Raw genomic sequence first — 5,950 nt, forward strand, 5'->3', positions numbered from 1 at the left:
GCTTTTTGTCATTGAATTGTCACTGACTCATGGTGACCTCCTCTACAACAGCACAAAATGTTGCCTAGCCCTATGCCACTTGGCAATCACTGACATGCTTATTTGTTGTGGTCATGGTGTGTTTTGAGTGTCTTCCAACATAGGATGCTCATCCTCCAGCAACACTATTTTGGATAATATTCTGTTATGATCCATTAGGTTTTCATTGGCTAATTTTTGGAAGTAAATTGCCAGGCCTTTCCTCCTAGTCTTTCTAAGTCTGGAAGCTCCACTGAAAACTAACGACCATTGGTGACCCTGCTGGGATTTGAAATACCATAGCATAGCTGACAGCATTACAGCAACACATAGTAACCAAAGTACAATAAACTGCCTGACAGGTCTTAGTTGGGACAAGTAGATTCTTTAAATTATAATTTTGTGTCCTGTGGTGACATTTCTAAAAATTCATCCTGTGAGATTTCATGCTGTAAAAAATCAAAATAATAGTAATGTGTTATTTTCAGTCAGATATATCCTTTTATGAACGATTAAGCATGCTGGTTTTTCAAGATATATATATATATATATATCTCAAAATTTGATGCTATCTGAAGTTTAACTCTGTCTTAGAAAATGCAAACAAGATAAAGAAATTTACAGGTTAAAGTATGAAAGATTTCACATGAAAGATTACAAATTACCATTCCAAATGGAAAAATGAAGATGAAACCTCACAAAACATTGATTTCCAAAGTTTTATCAAGTAAGAAATATTTTTCATATTTCTTACTGAAATTATTAGTTGAGGAGATTGGTTTATAAGGAAATTAACATCTTGCTATTTATGATGATATGGTAGATCATAGCATTCTTCCTGGATATAGTTTTCTTCCTGGGTTCATGTATCCATGTGGAAGCCAGAACGGCAATCTTCTGAAACACTAAAACAGCAGTGATCCCAAGAGAAAGAGAAGAGAGAGACACAAGCACTGCTTGTACTTCCAGAAGAAAGCCTGGCTTCTTATATTCTTTCCAGAAACGGTACTAAAACTTTCCAAGATAACAATTTCCCTCTCCTTTAATTTGAAGCTAGTAACCTTGATTAGGTGATTGAAGCAATTACTCCTGCTAAAATAATAATATGCTTGAATTCTGATAAAATGTCAAAGGTGATTGCCGAAATGGTGAAGACCATTATTTGCTGATTATAGAAAACTATCTAAGTAAAGGTGTTTTCCGCCTGTGACTGAGTAACTACATTGTGCATTGTTAATGCAGCTACACATTCTGTCCTGAACATTCTGAACATTCTGTCATTAATGCAGCTACACATTCTGTGATGAAAAAGAGAAAGTTTGATTAGATTCAAATGAGGACTTCTTCAATTTATTGAAGAAATACGTCTGTGTGTCTATATATATATATATATATATATATGTATGTATGTATATATATGTATATATATGTGTGTGTGTGTCAATATATATATATATATGAAACATATGTATATGTATATATATATATGAATATATGTATATATACATATGAAAGAGTAGATTCCGCTAATATTTTCTATATCTAAAACAAATTACAATAACTGATTACAAAGATTAGCATTAAACTAATAATTAAATGTATTCTTGAACATATGTATATCCAGAAATGTCCAAAACAATTTTAAAATAAAAAGATACCCACAAAAAGAAATAAAAATGATGCTAATACTTCCAGGGTCAATTAGGCAATAACAGAATTATTTAGGGCTAGAATGTGCCGTTAGTGATGAAGTTGCATAAAATTTTAATTACTCATTATATCTTACTATTCTAACTAATGGCAGGAAATCATTTTGAGTAAATACACATACCAAAGTAAATAAAAGTAAATCCCTATACAAAGTTAGTTAAATAAAAATATAAGTCTCAAAAACAATTTTTAATGACTTATCTCAAACTTAAAATCTATTAAAATGCTATGCAGAAAAGTCTCTTTTTCCTGCTGTTATCTGTCAACTTAGTACACACATCACCATTTACTGGACAATGTGAAAACTGTTAGACAGTTATTATATCATAACATACCAGACCCATTTCAAACACAAAAAGATAAACCTTTTTCAACTACAACTACTCCCTTTTACCTTAACCCATTTCACAATATCTCATTTCTGCCTTACCCACTGTTCACCAACTCTCTTAGATCTATTCTCTTACAACTGCACTGCTCTTTCTTTGACCTCTGAAATCACACTCTCTTACATGTTTATTCTTAATAACCTACTATTCTTATAAGTTTTTCCACAATTTATTTTCAAGTTATGCCACTTGTCTCTCTTGCCCTCTGACTCTCCTCATTGCTATCTATGGCAGCTTTCTGAAAGCTCATCTCATTTATGAAAGATTATTCAATAAACCTGTTGAAAGCCAGAAACTGTGTAAGGCAGAAATCTGTCAGAGAAGGAAAATTCAAATATTTTCCTCTAAAACTAACAACAGAAAAGTGCTAAGAATATACCTTGTCAAAAGGAGAAAACTTACAAAATCTGGAAAAATAAGGCAGTCCCATCTAGTTCTGGCTCTCACAGTTTTCACTCTACAGTCTATTTAAGCCATTTCTAGATATTGTTTTTTACATTTTCAATTATAATGTATATGACCATCTAATAAACTAGTAGCCCTGGTGGCACAGTGCCCAAGGCATGTGACTGCTAACCAGAAGGCTGGTGGTTCAAACCCACCAGCCACTCCTGGGAGGGAAAGTTGGGCAATCTACTTCCATAGTGACACCGCCTCGGAAACCCAAGGAGGGGTCACTATGAGTTGGATCTGACTCCACAGCAGTGGGTTTGGTTTTGTATAATGTATAAAGGAGTTCTGGTCACACAGGGTAAAGCATCAGGCTGCTAACCAAAAGGTCAGGTTCCAACCTACCAGCCACTCCACCAGAGAAAGAGGAGTCAGTCTGTTCAGTAAAGATTTACAGGTTTGGATATCCTATGGGGCAATTAGTCCCATAGGGTTACTATGAGTCAGAGCTGGCTAGACAGCAGTTGATTTTTTTATTTGTTTGTTTGTTTAGTAATGTATAAAACTTCCTAATAGAACTATCCCTTTTCAAAATTTGTAAAGCACAATTAATATTTTGCATTAATTCATTATTATTACATCTATGTGCTTTGATTCAAAGATTGTTCAACACTAACATAAAGACTGAAATATTGATTATTATATTGAAAGATTTTCCATAAATATGAAAAATAAATGACTAAGTATTCTATGTCTTTGTGCCCCACATATAACCTTTATGTGTATTCATTGATTGTCAATGATTAACAATGAATTGAAATTTCAGGAAAGCCCAGTAACTAGCATTCCTCTTAGCCACTCAAGTTATGAACCAATTGAACAACAAGCAAAAGAGTTAGCCCATTAAAATCAAAACATCATTTTGGCATTGAGAAAGCAGATATTGTATTAGAAGGCTATTATATTTAGGAATTCTGAATAAAATGCCCAAACCAATAATTGGATAGATTTACCCATTCAGTAACAGACATTGCTTGGCTTACTAGTATAGTCATTTTAAGGATAATGAGTTGTTCCTAAAGAAAAAGGAAGGGTCTTGACTATGCATCTCTAAGTTCCCCTTTGAAACTTGCCAGAGTATGTCATTCTTCCTTTTCTCAGAGAATGAGGAAGATGACAGAGAGGAAAAGGAATGTTATGATAATGGTCTGATTTAATATAAAAAATTACAAGTAGGAAAGATACATTGACTTTTAATGTCCACCTGCTACTGTCCTTTGAGTGATATTGAATGACAGTATTAAGATACATCCAAAGACTTGCACTATCATTTAGGATGCTGAAGGATAAAAAAGACCTTTTTAACTACTGTAATAACAAGAAAAACCAAGATAAAATTAAAGCCATACTTTCAATGAGACTGGCAGAGAGCAATAGGTCCAAGAAAGCCTTGAAAGAATCCCAAGGGAAATGAGCCATTCACATTAAAGTTGCACAGGCATCAGTGAATTGTAGAACAACATCTCACAGGCTAATATATGTGTCTATGGAGTCTCCAAAAGAAAATAAGAAGAGGAACAGAAAAAATATTTGAAAAATAATAGCCAATAATTTTCCAAATTTGCTGAAAACTACAAATCAATAAGCTCAACAGTCTCCAAACACAAAAATAAGAAGAAATGTATACCAAAGCATATCTCTACCAAATTGCTTAAAACCAGTGACAAAAAGAAAATTGTAAAAGCAGCTGAGGTAGGGAGGGGAAAAGATACACAGAGGAACAAAGATAAGGATGATAGCAGATTTACATCTACAAACAACTGAAGACCAGATGACTTTTGGGATGACTTCAAGATTATTATTCATGAGCAAACCAAAAGAGCATTAAGAAGACAGGAAAGGAAGAAAAGACCAAAATCGATGTCAAAAGAAACTCTGAAACTTGCTCTTGAACAGAGTAGCTAAAGTGAATGGAAGAAATGATAACACAAAAGATCTGAAAAGATTACACAGGTGGCTTGTGAAGAAATAGTAAAGTATTTTAATGAAATGTGCAGACTTACAATGCTAATAAGATGTAGACAACAGAGACAAATAGTAGTACATGCAAAATACTACAATACCACCAATACCAAACACCAGGCTACAGATAAATACATAGACAGATGAGAAGATCAGGTGGGCATAGACATAGGTGAACAAGAATATACCCTAGACCAAGGATAGATTTGGCTGAAGATAATCTTGCATATGCACTTGTGCTGTGACATTAGCCACACACATTACAGAAGCAACAGAAGATAAAGTTTGAGTAACCTCTCAGAGACAACCAAACACCTTGAGAGAGAGAATCACCAGGCCTGCCAACTCAGGGCCATAGTCTTGGGGGACACCAAGCTCAATTGGCACAACATAGTACATAAAAATCTTGTTCCACAACCTGTTTTGGTGAGTAGCAATTGGGGTCTTAAAAACTTCCAGGTGGCCATCTAAGATGTGGCTATTCATCTCCTCTCATCTGAAGTAAAGAAGAGTGAAGAAAATCAAAGGCATCTGGAAACAGTTAATCCAAGCATATGATAGACCCCAAGACCAGAAGAACTAGATGGTGCCCAGCTACCAATGCCAACCACTCAGAAAGGGATCAAAACTGGAGATCTTGCATAGAGTGGGAGGAAAAATGTGGAACAAAACTCAAAAGCACAAAAATTACCAGAATTACTGGTTAGATAATCTGGTGAAACCTCTAAGACCATTGCCTAGGCTTACCCTTTGGGCCTAGAACTGGACTTACTCCCATGGATGGACTCTCAGTGAAACAGTAGAAAAACCTACATGCAGAACACCTACCCCAGGGTGATGCAGTCACCTGCTCTAGGGAGATACACCCCTTAAGGTAGTCGTCCATGTGGCACCAAAAGGTCAGCATTCACATAGAGGAAAAGTTGGACAGACAAGAGTGCATAGTTAAGAAAGGCACAGGGAAGGAGTAGTCACAGGGATGTGAAGGGAGGAGAGTGTGTTATGGTCAGGGATAGTAATAGGGGCATGAAATCAAATGTACACAAACTGTTGAATATAAAACAAATTTTGCTCCATAAATTTGCACAATAAAATAAAAAATAATAATAATAATAAAAGAATTAGAAAACCAAAGGGGAAAAACACATTTAGCATTTCTCACACTGAAAGAACAGAAGAAAAAAATCTAGCATCAATTGCAATATTGAAGGATTCTATGGGCAAAGTATTGAACAATGTAGCAAGCATCAAAAGATGGAAGGAATACACAGAGTCGCTAACAAAAAAAATTGGCCAAAATTCAACCATTTCCCAAGGTAGCATATAATCAAGAACCAATGGTATTGAAGGAAGAAGTCCAAGCCTCACTGAAGAACTGGTGAAAACAAGGGTCTAGGAGTTGATGGAATACCCACTGAGAC

Source organism: Orycteropus afer, unplaced genomic scaffold, assembly GCF_000298275.1.
Source record: "Orycteropus afer afer isolate SDZICR_OR568_19922 unplaced genomic scaffold, OryAfe1.0 scaffold00022, whole genome shotgun sequence".
NCBI classification, from domain to species: domain Eukaryota; kingdom Metazoa; phylum Chordata; class Mammalia; order Tubulidentata; family Orycteropodidae; genus Orycteropus; species Orycteropus afer.